The sequence below is a fragment of the Macrobrachium nipponense genome, chromosome 6 (assembly GCF_015104395.2).
Source record: "Macrobrachium nipponense isolate FS-2020 chromosome 6, ASM1510439v2, whole genome shotgun sequence".
NCBI classification, from domain to species: domain Eukaryota; kingdom Metazoa; phylum Arthropoda; class Malacostraca; order Decapoda; family Palaemonidae; genus Macrobrachium; species Macrobrachium nipponense.
The window spans coordinates 117,910,606-117,934,288 of record NC_061108.1 but is presented as its reverse complement, the minus strand read 5'-3'; the positions used below and the strand labels follow the sequence as shown (position 1 = coordinate 117,934,288).

Genomic DNA, 23,683 nt, shown 5'->3' with positions numbered 1-23,683 from the left:
CTACCATGAGGCGAACGCCTACTAGGCTCTTGGCGCCTACTTACAGGAGAGCGAAGGTCTGGAGAAGGTCGCTTACTAGGAGACCGGCGTCTACCATGCTCCACAAACTTCGCTCCCGACTTGTGTGTCTCTTCAAAAGGTAGTCTCCCAGAAGAGACATATCTTTCAGGCTCTACGCGCCTGTCCTGAATTGAGCGGCTAAAAGTAGAGCCGCGCTTATCAGGAGAAAAGCGCCTATCAGGAGAAAAGCGCCTATCCTCCGCACCACGCTTGGGGAGCGGGAGAGCGTCTACTTGGGGAGTAGCGCCTACTAGGCTCAAGGCGCCTAACATAAGGCGAGATCCTGTCTCTTGATGAATTCATCAAAGAGTAGGCTCTCTTATCCGAGAAATGAAGGATCTTCGTAAAAGAGCGCGAGGACGAGGCTGTACGTCTGTCTTTAGACAAACGCCTACTAGTCGCTAGATCCCTTCCTACTGGAGAGATGTAGTCACCAGGAGAAAGCTTCTTGGGCGATTGATGCCTGGAAGACGACAAGCGCCTGCTGAGGGAAGAAGCGCCTCCTTCCATCCGCTGATAAAGGAGAGAGAAACCGACTCTGACTGAGACGGTAAGACAGGTGAAGGAAAGGATCCTAGACTTCTTGACAGGGAGAGAGACGTCTTTCCGACGCGTTCCTCCTGCCAAGGAGCCCGCCAGTGCCGAAATCTGCGCTTGCAGTCCTGCAAGAATTCGAGCTGGAGATCTTGTAAAATCCTCCACCGGATAAGAGGCTCGAAGCCTACCATGAGGCGAGAACTCCTGCTCCCTCCTGGGTTTTCTTGATCTCTACTTCCGGCTCTTCTGGAAAAACTTCCGGGCTGGAAGGAAAGGAGCCAGGCGCCTTCCAGGCTCTCTTCAGCGGTCGTGAAGAATCCGAGGCGCTCCATCCTCTTCTAGTTGAAGGTGAGGAAGACGAAGAAGAGCATTGGCGCAATACCTCCTTCTTCGCGCGAACAAAGGGCAGCCTGGGTACGAGCATCAGGATTCTACCGAGGGACGCCTGATCGGTGGGAGTTCTCCCTAACCTTCCTGCGGCTTTTTGACTTTCCTCCTCCACTGGGACTGGGAGTCTGGAAGAGGTCTAGGCCTGGAAGCATTAAGGAGCCGATCATACGCACCCTCCACTGCACTGGGGTCACTGCACAATTCACCTTCACTACTCTTACCTTGCAACGAACGGATCTTCTTTTCCATGCTAAGGATCGTGGCTCTCATGGTTGCCACTTCCGTAGTCGTATCCTTAGGTTCGATGCAGGGCGCAGGAGCTGAAACTGGAGAAGGTTCTAATGCTACAACAGGATTTTCTTTCTACCTCGCTATACGAGACTTACTAGGAACTTCTAGAGAAGCCTTTCTCACCCTGTCTTTCTCTAACTTCCTCAAGTAGGAAGAAAGAGCCTTCCATTCACCCTCATCCAACTTCTCACACTCATTACACGGGTTATCAAAAGAACATTCTTTACCTCTACATTTAAAGCAAACTGTGTGAGGATCTACCGTAGCTTTCGGTAGTCTCACCTTGCATTCATCCATAGCGCACACTCTAAACATAGAAGATTTCTTAACCTCTAACTCAGACATCTCGAAATCAAAGAAAAATCCAAATCAATATCCAAAAACAATCCACAAATGCGTATGCCAAGCCAACAAGATCAGGTACTTCACCGAAAGTCAGTCCAAATAAACCACGGCAACGAGAAATGAATAAAGCTGTCAGGAGGTAACAACCACAGGTGTAGTCGTCACCGGCGACAGAAAAATTCTGGCTGGAAAGGGAGATTGGTTCTTACATCCGCCACCCAGCGGCGGGTAAGGTAGATCACCTGACCTACCTGTCGCGTGTGCCGCGAGTTTTTGAATTCTGTCGTGACGTCAGAGACGTATAGCTAAGTATATATCTGACAGGAAAGTTCATGTACAAAAACAATCCACAATTAGCGTATACCTAACCACCGATCCTAATCAAATAACCAAAAATCAATCGGGATACTCAAGTGACCAAAAGAGTTCCAAAATCCAATGACGGAGGTGCAGAAAACACTTGTTGTCTGCACCGGCGACAGAAAATATCTGACAGAAAATGGGAATGGTTCCTTACGCCCGCCTCCCAGCGGCGGGAATGGGTACTACCACCTGGCCGACCACTGCGTGTGCCGGGAGTTTTTGAAATTCTGTCGGACTTCGGAGAATACAACTATCTATATAATCTGGCATGGTAAGGTTGTTCATGGAACAAATCATATAGTAAACTTCACACTATTTCATGTGTAAAACATTTAGCATATTTACTGTATTCTCATATGACTCAATTTGTTTTAATATAAAACCCATACTTTATGGGAAGCTCCCCAGACTAATCTCGAAAAGAAAACTTCCAAGGCAAATGGAAGGAGTTGAGTATCTGTTAGATAATTTGCCAGAGGATGTAGTCTTTCTCTTAGTTTAGTGAAAAGAGACCCTCTCCACACTGTAAAAGGATGTCTCTGCTTTTAGCTTGGTTTCTCAGTAAATGCTAGGAGTGCTGAAACATGACAAATTTTAAAATCAATTTGTATTTTTCTAGCTAACAAAACCTGAGGTTTTAACGATAGGATAAATCTTCTAGCACCAGCTGGAAACCAGTAAAAAACAATGAAAGATTGTAATGCAAGGAATCTGTGGCACCTAGCAACCCATACGTATAGAAACCCTGGGACACATTTAGTCTTTCTTCCAACCCAGGACATAACAGGGGCAGCTAGAGGTGGGCTATTAACATTAAGACCTCAGGTTTGTTAGCTATGAAAAAAACAAATTGATTGAAAATTTGTCATTTGTTCACGTGCGAAACAAACTTTCAGTATTAACAACAGGACAGACTCATACTTGGAGAGAGGTACGAGAATCCTGAAGTGACTGGGGGTTCAGCATACCTGACCACCCTTCCCCAGAAGTTAGAGTTCAAAAGAAGGGGTCCAAACCCTTGAGCAGAGTTTTTAGATACCGGAATGAAATGGTATTCTTGGACACTTCTTCCTTGGCTCGGCCCGTGCTAACAAAAAGTCTACGAACACCTTACGCTCCCTAGGTGACGAATCCTTTTCAGATAGCAACATAGTGCTCTGATGGGACAAAGCAATAACTTCTGTGGAACGTTGTCAAGAAACTCATTCAGGGAAGGAATAAAAAATAAGGCAAATCTGTCATCATGAACCGAGGGATTTTGGGTTTTAGCCAGGAATTCCAGGCAAATTCAAAGGCCACAGAACCCCAACCCCTGGTGTGTTTAACATTGTAACTCAGGCCATGAAGCTCTCCAACTCTCTTCAAGGAAGCCAAAGCCAACAGGAAAACTGTCTTAGGAGTCAAATCTCTGTCTGACGATTGACGTAGTGGTTCGAATGGAGCCTGAGGGAGACTACTCAGAACCAGATTAAGATCCCATTTAGGAGGTTTGAGTTCTCTAGGTGAACATGATTGTTCGAAACTCCTGAACAACAAAAATTTCCCAGGATGAAGGATGTCCACGCCTTTCAGGCGTAGAACCAATCCCAAGGCAGCCTTGTAGCCTTTGATAGCAGAAATAGAAAGGCTTTTCTCATTCCTGGAAAAGATCAGAAAATCTACTATATGAGCTGAACAGAAGTTCCGAGTGAAGAGAAACCCTGTTAACTACAAGAATCACAGTAGATGGCCCATTTGCACTGGTATACTGCTGACGAAGACCTCCTGAGGTAGCCAGACATCTGACCTACTGCTCTATGAGAAAACCTTGCTCGCAGAGATACTGACAGCCTCCAGTCGTGAAGTGATAGGGACCCTACCACATGAGGCTGGCAAAGAAGGTTGTGCCAAGGGGGAATTTCTCTCAGAACTGCTGACAAACGAGACAGAAGGTCTGGGAACCACTCTGCCTGGGGCCACAGAGACACCACCAAAGTCATCCTGAAACCTCTGGAGTACTCTGTTCAGGACCTGAGGGATCAGGCAGAATGGAGGGAAGGTGTACACCTCTAGATAGATTGTCCCAGTGGTGCTGGAGGGCATCCTCCGTCACAGCGAAAGGATCCGGGACTACCAAAGAGTAGACCTCTAGATAGAGTCATGTTGAAACCTGTGGCGAAGAGGTCTAATATCGCTCTTCCCCACAGGTGAAAAAGCCTGTCCACTATGTCCTGATGCAGAGACCACTCCATACCTAGAACTTGACTCCAACACTTATCTTGTTAATTAACTGATTATGAAATTTAGGTCTTGAGGACCAAGCGCCAGAACCCATCAGGATTATTCAGTGCCCTAAGACTTAGCTTGTTGGCCACCACATTCCTCCTGCCTGGAATGAGCTCCTCCGAGTTGTCAATAGCCCACTGGTGCACCTTGACTGTCAACAAGTGGAGCTGGCGAGAAGCCAGTCTGTACTGCTTAGGCCTAAATAAATCTATCACTAGTCACAAGAGATTAATTTTGTTCTTACATCTGATTCTAATAGGATTGATTACTGAAGCAGAGCTGCCAGAAACTGAGGGAGAGCCTTGGGCACCCTAAGTACCAAGTGTATTCACAGGAACAATGAATATTCCATCTTATGTGATGTGGCCTATCCTTATATAGTCTAGCTAGTAGTTCCTTAGAAGCAAATCCATCACCTAAAAGAAGAGCTTCAGATTTCTCTAAAATGACAATTTGTCGAAAATTGCATTTTTCCTAACTATACAACCTGAGGTCCTTTAACAATAGAAGGTAACTAGCGGCAGCTGGACGGTCGTAAGCTTCGAACAAGGGGAGAACGGTAGTTAACTGCTTGTCCCGATCGTGCGCGCGCGCCCCCCCCCGCCCCGAGAGGTGAAGAATCCAATCACTTTTGCTTTAGGCCCATGCAAAAAGTTGCAGAGTGAGGGGTGGCATGAGGTGGACTATATGTAAAGGACCTCAGGTTTGTATAGTTAGGAAAAATGCAATTTTCGACAAATTGTCATTTTTGTTCCGATACGTAATACAAACCCTCGGTCCTCCTTTAACAATAGGAAGACTCACTTCTTGGTGGGAGGAATCTGAGTCTTTTTGGTGAACAGACTGGTGTTCGTCCAACCCTGGAGTGCCTCCCTCGTCGTAAGAGCAAGGGAGGGATCCAAACCTCTGTCCGATTGATCGGGGTGTGCACCGCAGGATCAATGGTCAGACCTCTGGGCCAAGTACTAAGAGAGAGGCAAGCGTATCTCTTCGTACCAGCAAGCAAGAACTTGTTCCTGTTTGCAAGAGCAATCATAAAATGATGGTTGTCCTCAAATTGGCATCCACTTCCTCCCCCTTGTTGGAGGAAGTGGTGGATATTTACTCCTATCCCTACTGAAAGGGTAGGATGGTGCTCTATTGAGTAGCTCACCTGCATCTCGTCCTTACCCAGCAGGGTGACGACCGTGTCCCTCTACCCAAAGGTAGAGGGAAGAAAAAGAATGAAGAGGAGCCAGTCACACTCTCATTCCTCATCCATTCTTACGGTCACACCAGGACTCGATGCTGTTCAGCCTGCGAGGGTCTGGGTTAACTACACAACGTGTTGAGCAACCACCACGGTTTCCCAAGGAAAAAGATCCAAGGAACTGTGGGCAATATCCTGAAGGTAGAAGGAGGTGCATGCGGTCCGGTTGGACCAGGCGCCTGCCTTCATTACCTGCGCCACGGAGAAGTTCTTGCGGAACGCGAGAGAATGATGAAGAGGCGTCCACACTCATCCTGGGTGTCGAGTTTCTTCAGGACAGCTCCGTCGCACCTTCACAGGACCAAAGCAGCATAAAGCCTTCGTATCGGAGGCGGTGAAGTCCATTAGGGAGGGTATTGTGAAGGACTCGAACCAATCGTCAGTTACCGAAGGGGTTCTGAGTCTTCGCTACGAAGATCGGTACGAAATCGAGCGTCACAAATCCCCATCCCTTTGTGTTTGCTTGACTTCTCAAGAGAAGTCATGCAGTTACCTAAGACGAAAAGAAGGGAATAGTCGTATGACCTATCCCTCTTCTCGACTTTGGTTATGTACAGTACTCATACTGACAAGCTATTAAGACGAAGTAATGATTGCTCTGGAACAACCGAACTAAGTCCACAGCATAGTTCGTAACTGACTCGGGCGCTCTGACAGCTGCCGACTGACTGGTTCGGAATCAGTAGAGGCAAGTTGTCCAAGCATCCGGGTAAGTCACGTGACCTTCGCCCTTTAAAGAGTTATGCTGAGAGACCAAACAAATAAAATATTTGTTAGTCACCGATGCCGGACGGCGCGGCGATGATTCTCTTAATGCATAAGCTCAAAAGGCGAAAGTCAATTGCCTTCAAAAGACCGAGGTCCCTGATGGCAAGAAAATCTCATAGACGTTGAATCTCAGCTAAGGAGAAACAAAACTATGTGACGTTGAAGACGAAGGTAGGCAATGAATGCAACCTACGTCTTCCAGCTGAATCGAGAGAAGGGAATCTCAAGATTCTAAACCTGTGCTTACAAATGACTGAAAACGCTAACCGCCATTTCATTGCTGTCCGTTGTGCAATGAAAGCGGGGCGTTCTTCAGTAATGAAACACAGGGGGAGGAGCCGCTTGAAGAACTGCTTCTCATGGGCTGAACGTTTGGAAGTAGAGCTGGCAGGTGTGGGAGTAGGCGATGTCTTTCAATACATCTGCTAATCCGGGGTGAACGATGAACAATTGTACACCTCCGAATACAAGATATTTTGAGGACAAACTCAGATTCCGCAAAAATCATTCGCATTATCGGATACGATGCAGCAAGACAAAAGACTATTACAGAATTCTGTTACCGTGCGGTAAACAGAAAGATGAGAGTCGAATAGATATCTCTGTTTAAAATTCTCGCAATACCGAAGACGATGAATACTAGCGTTTCACAGCAGTAGATGGTCATTCATGTATGCGAGAATCCCCGTTAATCAGAGACTTAAGTCCGTGATTTTGTTGGGCAGAGATACGGTTGTTATTCAATCAAAGCAGGTGAGAAAGACATAAACAACCGTCTATCTCAAAGCGGCAGCTGATACTGAAATGCCTCGGGCAATTCAATACGCAGTAGCTGTCGCTGACTCGTCATCCTGAGTTGCCAAGTAATCTTTTTCCCACGAAGGAATGCGTTCGGCTAGAACCACCGAGCATAAAAAGATATGCTCGAGCAATTATATTTAAGCGAAACGAATTTCGGTAAATATAAAAGCTTAAATGGTGTTGTTGTGACAACACCATAAGTATATAAAATGAAACTGGAAACTCCTGGGAGGTTGCAGGCAACCCGGGTTGCAGTTCAATTAGAATACTTTTCGTCTAAGTCGCAATCCGTAGAATAACCAGGATATGCGCCTACCCCTCGGACCATTCAACTGCTTAGCAGAATCATGTCGCTAGGTTAATATAACGTAGTATATTTGTAGGATTCTGAACAACGATCTCCATCCTAAATTCTTTCCTTCAAGAAAACAAATAAGGATTGGAAGATCGACCACTTCGTTCTCTATTAAAGAGAGTGAAGGAGAAGTCTTCCTCGAAGGAAAGCTTCAATGGTGAACATAATACTAAGACATAGTTCCAGCCAAACTGGATATCCCCCTCCGTTCTTCTCTATTCCAGGTTGGTCGCCTACTGTGAGATAGTCTTCTTTCAGCAGCAGTCTTCTTCCTAATGCTAGAAATTCCAGGAATTTCGAGCATAGGCGAGGTCCCGATTATCGTGTAACATATCGGGGATTCTCGTCTCGCTCACTTTGGACCGTGGTCTCGCCTAAGTGTTTGGAGATCGTAAGAAACTCTAACACTCTGAATGCGCTAGAAATTCCGTAGAATTCTAAGCAGTCTGCGAAACCCCCACCAAATTCGTCAAACGATATCGGCTGGTGGTCCTCTCGATTCCCGTAGAAATCGAGAATGGGGCAGGATCCCTCCTCAACGACCGGGGCTTACGTCAGGTAGGACCCGAAGGTCCCCCCTGGTAGTGCAGTCCCCAACGTGGGATCCTACAGAGAAATCTCGTAGGATCCTTCCCCTTTCCCTCGTAGCCGTAATGGAGAGGGAGGGAATGGGGGAGGAATTGGATACTCGCTCGCCTTCCCAGTGGAACTAGCAGTTGGAGAAGAGTAGGAGCAGCCATCGCCTTGCGGCGATGGCCTCTCAGAGTCTGGGAAAACGTATCGTCAGGAGAAAAGTTTTCCCGAGGAGGGTTACGAACTCTCACTGTAGTAAATGGGTCTGCCGCCACTGTGAAACGTCGTCTGGGTGGGGCTGATCGACACCTGACAGGAGAGAGCCGATACCGTCTTCTCCGACTCATTTCAGTCCTCGTCGAGGTCGAAAACCTCTCAGGAGGACCGAAGGAGTATTTAAATACGGTGTCCGAAGACACGTAGAAACGCCGCTGTCGCAGTAGAGGAGGTGGAAGTAGCTTGATCGACCGGCCAGAACTGAGAGAGCCTTCTTGTCCGGAGACGAGAGACTCTGGTTCAAGACAGAATCGGCAAGCTCCGATCGCGGCATACCCCACCGTCGGTTTGGGTTCCCTCTCGGGCCCCAAAACGACTCGAGCAGAGACATGGGCTCTGCTGGTGGGAGCGCGATCCTTCCCCCCGTCGTTGTGCTGACGAATCAGTGCAATAACCTGGGTAAAGTTACTCTGAATCTCGGAAGTTACAGCGTCTTGAGGAGTAGGACCGTCCAGTCCCTCCAACAAGAGCAGCTCCCAGGACCCTCCTCCTTCAGAAGAAGGACCAGCAACAGATCCCTGACGGTTGCCTCCAATCACTTGCGCGTACGTCCTGGGTGGTCCTAAGACCAACCTGGCACGTGCGGCGTCGTGACGGGATCGTGAGCGGCTCTCTCACGATCACTATATACCTCGCTCTTCCTGGCGTATGCCGAGGAAGTGAAGGTATCAGAGACAGAACTGATAGCTACCTCTCCCCCTGACGGTCGCCTCCAATCACTTGCGCGTACGTCCTGTTGGTCCTAAGACCATACGTTGCACGTGCGGCGTCGTGACGGGATCGAGAGACAGACCTGACGCTCCCCTTCCGCTCGCTGGCAGGACCAGCGTACGTGGGGGGCTGCAGCCGATCACCAACCCGCGGTGGGGATCGATCTGCAGGCCTGGCCGTGCCGCTCACCTGTGGCGAGCGGCTCGACTGAGCACGTCGACCCCGGTCCCGTGCGTCAGACGAGCTGCTGCTGGTCACCGTATCCGCCCGGTCCCTGTGGGAGCGGCGGTCAGGTGACCCTGCAGAGCTCGCTTTCGCCGTGAGGGGAACCGGTGAGTGTCCTCGCGGCACGTCAAACAGCTGGTACCAGCCGAGGCTGGTACCGTCGTGTCGAGGGGACCTGGGGGACCTCTTCCCAGCCTCAACCCGTGGCCGGTCAGAGACCGTCACGTCCTCCCGAGGTACCGGCTGGTCCGCTGCGAGAGCGGCCGCTGGCCTGGCGAAAGTCACCTGAGCGGCTCTCGACAGTCTTCTGCTCCGTGCCTCGGTCATTGACGCCTGAGCGAACTCAGGCGTCTTAACTTTGGCTGCACGGTCACCCGAAGGAGATCGTACACTCGGAACTTCTCGCGGACGAGAAAACCGAGCCGGTACCTGGCTTTAGCAGCAGAGCTGCCAAGACCAGGCGAGGGTGTACCAGCGGTAGCCAGCACACCCTTGGTCCCCGTCTTCTTCTTCTCAGAAGGGGAGACGGGCCCCGTTCCCGAAGGAACAGGAGGACAGCAGAAGAACCCCCCCGTCACACCGGAATGTGACGAGCCCTTCGAAGTTCCCGAAGGAGTCTTCTTAGGGGGAATAACAAAACCCAGTTACCAGCTGGTCGCTGCGAGAGCGGCCGCTGGCCTGGCGAGAGTCACCTGAGCGGTTCTCGCCAGCCTTCTTGCTCCGTGCCGTGGTCTTGGCGCCGAGCGAACTCTGGCGCCGAAACTTTGGCTGCACGGTCTCCGAGGGAGAGCGTACACTCGGGATCTCCCGCGAACGAGAGACCGAGCCGGAACCTGGCGTAGCGGCATCGCCGCTAGCACCAGGCGAGGAAGTACCAGAGCTAACCTATACTCCTCTGGTCCCCGTTATCTCTTCCTTACGGAAGGGAAGACGGGCCCCGCTCCCGAAGGAGCAGGAGGACCAGCAGAAGGACCCCCCCCCGTCCCACCGAGGTGGGACGGGCCCTTAGAAGTTCCCGAAGGAGACTTCTTTAGGGGGGGAGGTCAGCCTTCTTCTTCTTCGGCTTATGGGCCTTAGAAGTCGAAGGGGAGGGGAAGAGGCAGCAACAGACGAAGACGAAGATGACCCACCTTCCTCTTCTTCGTCAGCTCACGCAGGACAGTCGTCAGGTCCTCCATCCAGGCCGGAGTCGGGCCTATTGCCGAAGCAACACGGCCCGACTGCACCTGTCCGGAAGGACCTGGGACTGGGGAAGACACACCATGGGCAGGACCAGCATGGACAGCGCAGGAACCAGGAGTGACAGGAACAGCAACCAGCTCAGGAGCGGCAGGAACAGCGGCAGCGGTAAACACAGAAGGGACAGCCAAGCCAGTAGCGGGAACCACATCAGCGACAGGTACGGCAGGCCCAGCCATCGCCTCGTAGAATCATCGGCAGCCAGCGTGGTACTGGCGGACGGTCCAGGGGCGAGCTGCTGAACAGCGGAAGTCTGGGCAGGCAACACGAAGAAAACACAGGCAGGCGGCGGCATACCCCTCCTCGGTACGGCGGCGCGACCCCGGGCCCTAGAAGCGGCAGACGGCATCACCGACACAGCATGGGGGAGGTGTAGACCAGCGGGGGAAGCAGCATAAGCGGCCGTGAGGTTGTAGTGGAGACCACTCCAAGGTCACGCCCCAGACCTCGCTAGACTCTGCAGCAGATCGTGGATGCTAGGCACGCCTGCAGCCCGCAGTGGTCCATACCTGTCCAAGGTCGTCTCCCACGGCTGTAGCACCTGCGGTAGCACAGACAGATTAGTAAGAGGGGTTCCCTCACGCACGGGGGGGGGAGACATGCCCCACCCCGAACGGAAGGAAGACCCCAAAAACAAAATACGAGGAAGCTGAGCGCGGGGGGCAGGAAAGAAGACGAAGAATCGGATACCAAGGGAGTCGCGGGAGGAGCTTTCGACGACTTCCTGGCAGACCTTCGCTTCCCCTACCCCCGCACAGCAGTGAAAAGTAATATGAAAATGAAAACAGAATACTGCCACTTGCGATTCACTTCATAGAACTTAAAGAGGGAAAAATCAATTCCCGGTAAGAGCGGAAACTTGATCCATAATAATATGATGCTATCATAAATATATATGAAAATGAACCAATACTGCACTTGCTATTTTCACTTTCACAGCAATAAATCGTAAGGATTAATTCCCGGGTAAGAGCGGAAATTGATCCAAAATTAAATTCGATGCAATTAATAAATGAAAATGAAAAGAAAACTGCATTGCGAATCCACTTTCATTTGCATTCTATTCATACAAAATAAGAGGCTCTTGCCGAGCGCAATCAAGCTCTCGGCAACGAACGCACAGGGCAAAAATATAATGAAAAGAGTACTTACATCTTTCAATTACACACTTTCGCCAAATACATGACTCGGCGCGAGTGCGCCCGCCCTCGGCACCGAGACTAATTCAAGGTTCAAATTCATGAAAGAGTGGAAATCGCCGCTCTACGGCGATAGCTCCATGTTGATTCATAATTAAGTAATGAAAATGAAAACAGTGTACTTACAGTTTCATTTTCAAGTCAAAACCAAAACCATTAGTAGAAAACAACAATATAAACAAAGCATACGACGATGAAGCGGGCGAGAGAGCGATGACGAACACGTCCTTCACACCCGCGGCCGAAAGCAAAAGTGATTCTTCACCTCTCGGCGCGCGGGCGGCGCGCAGCGCACGATCGGACAAGCAGTTAACTACCGTTCTCCCCTTGTTCGAAGCTTATGACCGTCCCAGCTGCCGCTAGTTACCTTCCTATTGTTAAAGGACCGAGGGTTTGTATTACGTATCGGAACAAAGAAGAGCTTCAGATTTCTCGTTTAAAAATAACAACTCCCGATTTGAACAAGAGTCATGCAGGAGCAAGTGTCAAGACCTTCAAAGGAATCATTCTGGGTATTTCTACTGAAGCAATCCACGGTGGCCTAGACTAGTTCAGTAGGTAAAATTGCATAGAAAAACCACAACTGCCATAGTCTGGGCCACCGCGGATAGGCACCCTAGATCTACCTCATTCTGTACATCTCAGGGGAAGGGGAGGGGGGCCCAACTACTCCCCACCAGCCAAAATTTCAAGAGGTTATCCAACTTCTGGAGACTTGAGTTCTAACAGGTGTGGATCATCAAGTCAGAATAGCCTCTGGCCAATAGATCAAGAAAGGCAAGGGAAAAGTCGGGGTAGTCAGATAAGAATGTTCCGTAAAGGTCCAGGGGTGTCAAAGGTCTGATTTTCTTCACAAAAGATAATGGAGAAGATTTTTTGGTCTGCATGCATTTTTTGCCAAATCTCTTTCACTGCAAGGAGAACCAAACAACACACCCCTCTCACGGAAACTCAGTTATTGGTGAGGGTCAACAGCAACAGATGATACGAACAGGCAAACAAAACTCACAAGCACATGCCCTACAACCACTCTTGTTCAACCTGCTTGCTTCAAAAGTTGTTCACCACAGACAATTCACAAACACAAACATCGACAACACTTCAAGACACTACCAAAAAGATCACGGCAAGATGTCCACACTTGACAGCAGCTGAAAGAAAAGTGACAGGTTACAACAGGTGACTGGGGGATTCCCCCACAAACTAGGCAATTACAGTACCTACCTTGTTGCAATGCTCCTACATGAAAGGCAAATGCTTATAGCTATACTCTGTTTTTTTCCATCTGTCCATCCCCCTGTGGTGTTTGCGCATAGAGTAACACTGTGTCCCGGGCTTTAAATAATATCCTATTTCGAATATTAACTGTGTAATTTGCATACAGTAAATTATTATAGCACTTTTCAGTTGCAAATATACACCAAGATATCCTTTTATTTACCTAGAACTTACACATAGCGTAACTATTTAAAGCCTGTGACGCAGTGTTACCATGCGCCACCACCACAGGCGGATGGGCAGATGGAAAAAAACAGAGTACTGTATAGGCATACCTATAATCAAGACCAATAAACTGACTACTCAACAGAGAAAGTAAAATCAATGAATCTTCAATGATTACTAAACTCACAAGTCTGGAGCCTTACCTACTACAAAATTAGTAGGTATCTTCAATACATTTTCCATGGGTAGCTTAATAGGCTACCTAATTACTATATTTAGCCACATTTTTCCTTTTTCATATATTACCTAGCCTAGGCTACTGTAGTGTTGAACTTCGATTCAATTATGCAAAATTTCAATCTGACATTCGAGTTCACCAAAATTCTACTGCAACAGACTATGAGTATAGTAGGCTATTCCATGGGATCCAAGTAGGGAACATAAAATCTGACAAGGTTAAATTCGCCAGTCAAAGTAACCTACCTAGTAAATTGAACCCATTTATAAAACAAGCCATCACCTCATAAAATCTTTGGGGATAAATTTGCTGACAATAGCCTATGAACAATGATGAGTAGCTAGATATGCTTTCTAAATACTACACTGCCAAAAAACCCTCATACCTAGTACATCAAAACTTAAACTTAACCCTTACCCAGTACCTAGCTATTCTACTAGGTTATTTCTGTACATTTCCGAGACAGACGTGGTTCATAAACCCTGGTCTACAGTTAACCAAATTATGAATCCATCTGTCAAATTAAGTTCAAATTCTAGGTATAACTACAGTCTGGCACGAGAAGATTGACACCGAGAGCGCAGTTCTATCACATTACATTCAATGGATCAATATAATTATGGCAGTAATTCACAAAAGAACTAGAGTTGAATCCTGTTATGATTTTGACTTCTTGTATTTGTTATCATTAATACAGCAATTTAAGCAAACGCCGTTATCGCGATGAAAACACCAGCATGATAATAAAATCAAGTAATGATTCCCAATGTAAACAATGACATCCTCATGATTGCAATGTGTATTGATTACGGTGCACTAAATACGTCAAAATATTCTAAGAGCCAAAATATAAGTTAAATCTAAACTATATAAACATATACATATATCATTATGAACAGTAAAAGGAAGTAACCATTTAGTGTTGCTTCTCTCCCCTGGTGCTACCGAGAATTATTTTCAATTGCGCACCGCAGTGGTGACATTTGACGGAGTATAGCAATGGCCTGTAGCCCACAGAATTGAATATAAAACTAATCTTGCTTTAATATATAATGCATTATTACTTTTATTTATTGAACCGCATATAGTACAGTTTTCAATTCGTTGCCAACGCTGCTTATAAGTGCTCGTGGTAACATCGGTCATGATGCGGTATCACGATTTACCGAAACTGCCAAAACGACTGGAAAGACCGAAACGGCAAAAAAAAAAAAAAAAAAAAAGTATTGTAACGGATAAAGGCTGCCTGTTAATCAATATGTCCCCGTGACCTAATATCCATGCATGTACCCGTCGTAGACTCAATCACTGACAACTACCCGATTATCACAAATCAAGTCTACAAAATTCACGGTCATTTACATCATAGAATTTCTTAAACTTTAAGATGTCCAGAGCTGTCCACAATCTTAGCTGTAAATGGTAGTCCTGTATGCCATATAATCCAAGAGATAGGACAGCTCGACATAAGCAGCTGCCTTCATCAGTGATTTTTTTATGGAGTTTGGTGTTGAAGAATAAGTGAATGAACCATTTTCAAAATCGCAACAAAAATGGAATCTTCAGCCCCTGGCATGAGGGTCAACTGTTTCACTGCTGGCCAAGTGTCACACCGTATGGCTGAAGCAACATGTGTGGATTTTTACTCAATAAATAAATAATCAATTAAGTGCTTAACCATTCTATTGCCACATGATCACAAAAAAATAATGGAGTATAATTCTGTGTTAGTACAATGGCATGGTAGCCTACGTTAGTTGCTAAAACTAGCGGCCATGCATAAAATACAAAACAAATGTCAACCGATATCATGTTTAATTACTGTTTAAACAAGTTTATAACTATAAAACAAATATACACAGTAATTAAACAAGTTTACAATTATAAAACCAACATATCTAGGGTCGTTTAGTGATCCCGTTTCGTTTTTTTCGGTAAATAGTGGGACCCCATAAATTGAAGGTTGTGACATTTCTGTTCTTTTCTAATTAGATGAATGATTTTGGCTGTGGCAGATAAAAATAATAATCACTAAGTCTTATGTCCTTTTATTTTCTTCAAATAAAAAAAAAAAAAAAATCTCGGCACGCAACACGGCTCATTAAAAAAGGATAATAATATGTCGAGTTTCTCCAGGATGTAACATTTCGTGAACAAATGTCTAAATACGCAGAGTCTCTTTAAGTATCTCAGCATTAACCCTAAGCTCCTGATAGAAGAAAATCATAACATATCCATATGGCCAAGCTAGTAGTTAAAAAACGGAAACATCAACATAATTACAAAGTTAACATTTATGTCTAATGTGATATCTCACTTGTGTTGTCTATGATCTTCAATAGTATATTAATAACGTGGTGAAATAATATAAATATGAGTACACTTTTACTTTATTATCCAAGAAGACTACAGTTCAATAGCCGGAAATCACCATATTTAAGCAAGAAGTCTCGGCGAGTCCATTCTAATTGGAACGGAGGAAATCGGTTATTAAGGAAATTTTCCCTTTGATAAGATAGTAACTCGGTAGGAGAATCCATTTCCTGGATCTTTACTGTACTTCACACAGATATGCCACAGGGCAGGAAAAGTAGTTGCATTCAACGTGTAAGGATTTAGTTGGGAATTGCCTGTTTAAGATTTTGCAATAGTTATACGTGTAGTTCATGGCATGAAGATTATCCATTTTACAAACAGAAGAATAGAGATAGGATACACTGCATGTTATAGAATACTGTTACTGTTGTACATGTTTTAGAGCGTATATTAAAGTAAAGAAAAACTGAAGCTTTTATGACAATTTATTCTAGTGTAGCTTTAGCTGGCCTTATGCCAGCACAGGCTCTTGCCCTCGGGTAGCCCCTAGCAACAATATCGGTTTGTGTGTCCCCAAAGTAATGCGCACTGTCGGCCAAACCAGTTTCTTCCTGCAAGTGGCAACTTACATAACAAACAGGAAGAAGAAGAATACCCTAGAACGGAAGTAAACAAAGACCGTCGCTGAGTGGATGAATCCTGTCACAGACATTGCCAACGAAATTTACGTTTCCGATATCTTGCAGTTCTTGTCGTCAAGCAAAAGTGTCATAAGTAATTTATTCTTCTAACCATTTAATTCATGTTTAGTTGGCCTTTTCCGGTCATTGTATGTATTGGCTGTGACGTACTTTTGCCAAATAAGTGTCAGGTAACCCTGGGGACCAGATGACTACCTAGCTACCTAGGCCCTAGGAGCTAGGCTACCTAGATTCTTGTAGGGGCTAGCCTATGTAGAAACCTACGTAACAACTGATTGTATGTTGATGTACTACCTATTAAGTATATTTTGAGTGAAATAAAACACTATCACCAAGTGGAACCTAGTCTATGCTTCTGATTTTCAGTGTTAAGGGTTGAGGAAGGTGCCATTGGAGGGCAAAGCTCTTCCGGCTAGGTCAGGACAAGGCGCCTATGTCAGGTTAGGAAGGTAAGGTCTGGTTAGGTCAAGACACAGCATTCCAGGAAAGGTTAGGTTTTTTGTGTCTGTGGAACTTGTCAATCATTCGTACCAAGTGTTGCAAGGCAATGCTAAATTAGTATATTGTGCAAGTCTATAGCCTAGCGCACCCGATAGACTTTCATTGAAGATTTTTATAGTATTTATTACGAACTGGATATTGGTACAGCAGCTTTATCCCTGATTGCGATAGATATTGGTATGGCTGTGAATTGCGCATGCGCGAACCCTTGTATAGCCTAGTAACAGTGACAGCAAGAAAATGACGACCTAGCAACGTGTTCCGTGTAATGATAGGCTACATCAGTTGTTCCGATACGTAATACAAACCCTCGGTCCTTTAACAATAGGAAGGTAACTAGCGGCAGCTGGGACGGTCGTAAGCTTCGAACAAGGGGAGAACGGTAGTTAACTGCTTGTCCGATCGTGCGCGCGCCCGCGCGCCCGAGAGGTGAAGAATCACTTTTGCTTTCGGCCGCGGGTGTGAAGGACGTGTTCGTCATCGCTCTCTGCCCGCTTCATCGTCGTATGCTTTGTTTATATTGTGTTTTCTTCTAATGGTTTGGTTTGACTTGAAAATGAAACTGTAAGTACACTGTTTTCATTTTCATTACTTAATTATGAATCAACATGGAGCAATCGCCGTAGAGACGGCGATTTCTGCTCTTTTCATGAATTGAACCCTTGAATTATGTCTCGGTGCCGAGGGCGGGCGCACTCGCGCCGAGTCATGTATTTTGGGCGAAAGTGTGTAATTGAAAGATGTAAGTACTCTTTTTCATTATTTTTTTGCCCTGTGCGTTCGTTGCCGAGAGCTTGATTGCGCTCGGCAAGAGCCTCTTATTTTGTATGAATAGAATGCAATGAAAGTGGATTCGCAATGCAGTTTTCTTTTCATTTTCATTTATTAATTGCATCAAATTTAATTTGTTCCGACACGGCATACAAACCTTCGGTCCTTTTACAATAGGAAGGTACTAGCGGCAGCTGGATAGGTCGTAAGCTTTCGAACAAGGGGTTCGGTAGTTAACTGCTTGTCCGACAGGCGCGCGCGCGCGACTGGGAGGTAAACAAATCACTTTTGCTTTCGGCCTGCTGCGCTGTGGACGTGTATCATCGCTCTCTGCCCGCTTCATCGTCGTTTGCTTTCGCATGATTGTGTTTTTCTTTTTCTATGTATCTAGTGAAACTGAATTGTAAGTACAATCATTTCATTGAATTCAATTGTGAATTAAAGGATCTTTGTTTCACAACGCCCTCCGATTACCCGAGTGCCGGGACTGAAGGGCGTAATTGCGGGAATTCATTTTCCCAGAATGATCCTCGTATTGTGTATGCTCGGTGCCGAGGGCGGGAGCGCTCGCTCCGAGCGTATATTGGGTTGGAAATGTGTAGATGAAAATCGTAAGTAAGTGCTCTTTTCATTTATATTTTTTTGACCTGTATGCCCGTTGCCGAACGAATGCGCTCGGCACGGAAACTCATTCAGTATGAAAGTGGAATCGCAAGTACAGTATTCTTTTTCATTTTCATATATTATTTTTTTATTGTAGCAATACTCATTTTGGATCAGTTTCCGAGCTTACCCGGAGATTGATCCTTCCCCCTTTTTATTTTGAATGAAGTGAAATCGCAAGTGCAGTTCTTTTTCATTTTCATTTTTTTATTGAGATTGCATTGTTGACTGGGATCAATGTTCCGCTATTCACGGGAATTGATCCTTCCCCTTTTTATTTGTATGAAGTGAAATCGCAAGCGCAGTAGTCTTTTCATTTTCATATATTTGTTGATTGCATCAATTCATTATGGATCAAGGTTTCCAGAAACCTTGATCCATAAAGGTAAGGAATAAACCTTTCACCCTTGCGCTCGGTACCGAGGGCGCAAATGCGCTCGATCCGAGTTCTTATTCATTGTGAAGTGAATCGTTTTTGCAAGATGCATTTTCATTTTGTTCCTTATTATTGATTGCATCAATATTATTTGGTTCAAGTTCCGCTCAGTCAGGGAATTGATCCTTATGCCTTGTATTCGTGCCGATGGCACGATTGCTCTAGGGCTCTTATATTGTTGTTGGGTATATGGGTACTGTGCGGGGGTGGGGAACGAGACCCCCCCCCCCGCTCAGTCCCACAGATGGCTCTTCCCCTTGGGGGGGGGGGGGGGAGGTTATCGGCGTTCTTCTCCTCGCCCGATCCGTCGAGCGCGGGGGAGGGCGCTCGGTGCCCGATGTACAATTGTATTAGGGGTCTTCCACTCGTTCGGGAGGGATCAAACCCCCGCACGAGGGGATTTCCCCCATTAATCGATCTACTATTATTTCCGCAGGTGCTACTGCCACGAGCGTGGACCTTGTTGAGGTGTGGGCGTCCTTCCAATTGCAGGGCGTGCTGGTGTCCAGGGGCTGCGGTTCTATGTCTGGGCCTACTGCGGTCACCCATGCAGTGGTGACCACGCAACCAGGTGACGACGTCCCTCCTCACCTGGTATACTCGCCTCACGTGGTAACAGTCTTGCCTACAGCCGCTGGATGAAATGCCGTTCGCCGTACCGAGAGGGGGGCGTGCCGCCGCCGCTCGTGGTTGCCGCGCTGCAGCGACCACACTCCCGCTGCCCTAGAACTCGCCCCTGGACCTGCCGCTGGTACCAGGATGTTGTTGGCTGGCATGCTTGCTCCACTTCCTGTGTTTCCGGGGCTGCCTGCCGTACCTGCCGATTCTGGGCTGACTGTCCATGCAGTTGCTGCGCTGGCTGTCTGCCCCGTTGCTGCGCTGGCTGTTCCCTGCCGTTGCTGCGTCTGGCTGTCCCTACCGGATGCTGTGCTGGCCGTGCCTGCTGTTCCTGGGATGCCCATACCTGCTGATGTCGTCCCTGTTCGTGGTGGTACTACCCCAGACTTTGGTCTGTCTGTACAGGTGCGTCCGGGCCCTGTGGCTTCGGCTACAGCAGCCCCGGCTCCGCCCTGGATAGCAGATCTTACGTCTGTCCTGAGCTGACGAAGAAGAGGAGGAAGGTGTCGGGGTCGTCGTCTTCATCTTCTTCATCGTCGTCGGCCGCCGCCTCTTCCCCTTCGACTTCTAAGGCTTTACAGCCGAGGAAGAAGAAGGTCGCCTCCTCCCTCCTAAGAAGCTTCCTCGGGAGCTTCTCGGGACCCGTCTCACCTCGGTGGGACGGGAGGGTTCCTTCCGCTGGTCCTCCTGCTCCTTCGGGAGCGGGGCCCGTCTCTTCTTCCGCAAGGAAGAAGACTACGGGGGACCAGAGGGGTGGGTACCGGCTAACACCGGTACTTCCTCGCCTGGTGTCAGTGGTTCTGCCACTGCATCAGGGTCCGTCTCGGCCTCTCGTTCGCGGGAAGTACCGAGTGTACGGTCGCCTACCAGCGACCGTGCAGCCAGGAACCAGACCTCTGAGTCCGCTCAGCGTCAGGTTCACGGCACGGGGCGGAAGACTGGTGACAGCCGCTCATGCGACTCTCACCAGACCAGCTCTCACTCTCGCGGTGAACAGCTGGCTACCCGGGGACGTGACGGTCCACGACCGACCACGGGCTGAGGCTGGGAAGAGGTCCTCCCGTTCGCCGGCACCAGCCACGGCTGGTACCAGCGAACTGACGCACCGTGAGGATACGCACCGATCTCACCGTGGCAGTGGAGCTCGCCGGTCGCCTGACCGTCGCTCTCACAGAGAGCGATCGGGTACGGCGACCAGCACCAGCTCCTCTGACACACGAGACCGGGGCCGCTGTTCTCGGTCCAGCCGTTCTCCACAGCGAGACGGCTCGACTAGGTCTGCAGCTCGATCGCCACCGCGGGTTGACGATCGCCTGCAGCCCTCCAAGCCTGCTGGTTCTGCCAGCGAGCAACGAGGGAGCGTCAGGTCTGCCTCTCCCGTACCTTCAACCTCCTCGGGTTACACCGGGAGGAGCGAGGTATTGGGGAGTGATCGTGAGGGGTGCGCCCCTCATGATCCCACCACAACGCCCTACGTGCCAGGCACGGTTCTTGGACCGGCCAGGACGTATGAGCAAGTGGATGGGGAAGACCGAGAGGGCTGTCGCTGTTCCCCCTTCTTGGGAGGAAGGTTCTCGGAATATGCTCTTGTTCGAAGGGCTTAACGGTCCCACTCTGCAAGATGCTGTGACTTCCGAGATCCAGAGGAACTTTGCCGAGGTTACGGCGCTGATTCGTCAGCACAATGACCTCGGGGAAGGATCGCCGCTCCCACCAGCAGAGCCACGTCTCGGCTCGAGTCGTTTTGGGGCCCGAGAGGGAACCCAAATCGACGGTGGGTCTGCCGCGATCGGAGCTTGCCGACTGTGTTGAACCAGGTAGTCTCTCGTCTCCGGACAAGAAGGCTCTCTCAGTTCTGGACGGTCGAACAAGCTACTTCACCTCCTCGACTGCGACAGAGGCGTTTCTACGTGTCTTCGGACACCGTATTTAAATACCCCTTCGGTCCTCCTGAGGTTTCGACCTCGACGAGGACTAGAATGAGTCGGAGCGGTATCGGCTCTCTCCTGTCAGGTGTCGATCAGCCCCACCCAGACGACGTTCACAGTGGCGGCAGACACTTACCTACAGTATGAGTTCGTAACCCTCCTCGGGAAAACGTTTTCTCCTGACGATACGTTTTCCCAGGCTCTGAGAGGCCATCGCCGTAAGGCGATGGCTGGCTCCTTTTTCTTCTCCAACTGCTAGATCCGCTGGGAAGGCGAGCCAGTATCCAATTCCTCCCCCATTCCCTCTCTCCTTACGGCTACGAGGGAAAGGGGAGGGATCCTACAGAGATTTCTCTGTAAGATCCCACGTTAGGGGCTGCGCTACCGGGGGACCTTCGGGTCCTACCTGACGTAAGCCCCGGTCATTGAGGAGGGATCCTGCCCCTTTCTCGATTTCTACGGGAATCGAGAGGACCACCAGCCGATATCGTCTGACGAATTCGGTGGGGGGTTTCGCAGAGTGCTTAGAATTCTACGGAATTTCTAGCGCACTCAGAGTGTTCGAGTTTTTTACGATCTCCAAACACTTAGGCGAGACCACGGTCCCAAAAGTGAGCGCGAATCCCCGATAATTGTTACACGATAATCGGGAACCTCGCTTATGCTCGAATTCCTGTAATTTCTAGCATTTGGAAGAAGACTGCTGCTGAAAAGAAGAGTATCTCACAGTAGGCGCTTAACCTGGAATAGAGAAGAACGGAACGGGAACTTCCAGTTTGGCTTGAACTATCGTCTTCGGTATTCTGTTCACCATTGAAGCTTTCCTTTGGGAAAGACTTCTCCTTCACTCTCTTGACTAGAGAACGAAGGCGTCGATCTCCCAATCCTTATTCTCATTCCTCGAGGGAACAGATTTTAGGATGGAGGTCGTGGTACAGAACCTACAAATATACTACGTATATTACCCTCGCGACATGATTCTTTAACAGTTGAATTGTCCGGGGGGGGGGGGTAGGCGCATACCGTAGTTAACTCTACGGTTTGTGACCGAGACGAATTGTATCTTAATTGAACTGCAACTCGGGGTTGCCTGCAACCTCCCAGCAGTTATCAGTTTCGATTTTAGATACTTTGGTATTGTCATGACAACACCAAATCAGCTTTTGTATTTACCGAAATCCGTTTCGGTTAAATATAATTGCTCGAGCGTATTCTTTATGCTCGATGGTTCTAGCCGAACGCATTCCTTCGTGGAATAATGGATTACCTGGCAACTCAGGATGACGGAGTCACCGAGAGCTACTGCGTATTGAAAGCTGCCTGATAGCGGCTTCAGTATCAGCTAGGTCTCGGAGATGCACGGTCGGTTACGTCTCTTCTCTCCCCTGGTTGGATTGACTACCGAACCGTATCTCTGCCCAACAATCATGGACTTAGGTCTCTGATTAACGGGGAGGTTCTCGCAATAATGAAGGACCATCTACTGCTGTGACGCTCGATTTCATCGCCTTCGACATTGCGAGAATTTTTCAACAGAGATATCTCTTGGACTCTTTCATCTTTTCTGTTTACCGCAAGGTAACAGAAGTCTGTACTAGTCAACCGCTGCATCGCACTGCGATAATGCGAATTGATTTTTTGCAGACATCTGAGTTTGTCTTCAAAATATCTCGTATTCGTAGGTGTTGCAATTTCATTGCTCGCCCCGATTAACAGATATGTCAGAAGACATCGCCTACTCTCCGACCTGACAGCTCTACTTCCAAATGTTCAGCCCATGAGAAGCAGTTCTTCAGGCGGTAGTTCCCTGTCTTCATTACTGGAAGCGCTCCGCTTTTATTGGTATCGGACCTCCCTGCTGGCTCTTCTCGCAAGAGAACCGAGAGAGATTCCCCATTGGCACAACCTTCTCGGCCAGCCACACGTCGAGCGGTCCGGACCACCGAGCAGTCCAGGTCCCTACGTCTTCACGGTTGGCTGTTATCCACCTTCTCTTGTGAACGAGAAGCTTTTTTTTTTCGTAGCGCAGCAACAGAGATGGCTTGGAAACGTCTGTCAGTCCTCTGCAGCTGTGTACCAGGGGAAGTCGGCCGTCTTCGGTGGTTGGGTGTCGTAGACGGGGCCTATCTCTTCTCAGAGCCACTCTTCAGCAGGTAGCGGATTTCCTCGTTTTTTCTTCGCCGAGGAAGCTCCTCTAAGTTCCCACAGTCAAAGGATACAGAGCCGCCTTGTCGCTCGTCCTGAAACTGACGGGATTGGACATCCTCGAACTCGTGCGAGATCTCCTGCGTTAGGAGCAGCTTCCAAAGGTCTTGCTAACCCAGGGAACTCAAAATGACCCTCGTCTTGCTGGACCTGGCATCGGCGAAGAGAGTACGGGAGCGTCATGCAGATAATGATGTGGATGAGATGCTGCTTTGT

General features: G+C 48.2%; 2 protein-coding genes across 6 annotated transcripts in view; one reads left to right on the top strand and one right to left on the bottom strand.

Moving 5' to 3' along the window:
- LOC135216041 (uncharacterized) overlaps positions 1-23,683 on the bottom strand; it is a 60,172-nt gene that overhangs the window by 29,605 nt on the left and 6,884 nt on the right. Inside the window, exon 1 of one of the 3 annotated variants that reach the window (XM_064250988.1) lies at positions 13,963-14,033. The exons of 1 other annotated variant lie outside the window; for it this stretch is intronic. The gene's annotated coding sequence lies outside the window, so the exon portion shown is untranslated. One more of the 3 variants, XM_064250987.1, reaches the window with a different exon arrangement.
- The window catches only part of LOC135216042 (lysosomal alpha-glucosidase-like), a 152,271-nt gene continuing 144,808 nt past the window's right edge, over positions 16,221-23,683 (top strand). Inside the window, exon 1 of one of the 3 annotated variants that reach the window (XM_064250993.1) lies at positions 16,221-16,418. The gene's annotated coding sequence lies outside the window, so the exon portion shown is untranslated. The remainder of the gene's footprint in view (positions 16,419-23,683) is intronic. The other 2 variants (XM_064250990.1, XM_064250996.1) reach the window with 2 other exon arrangements.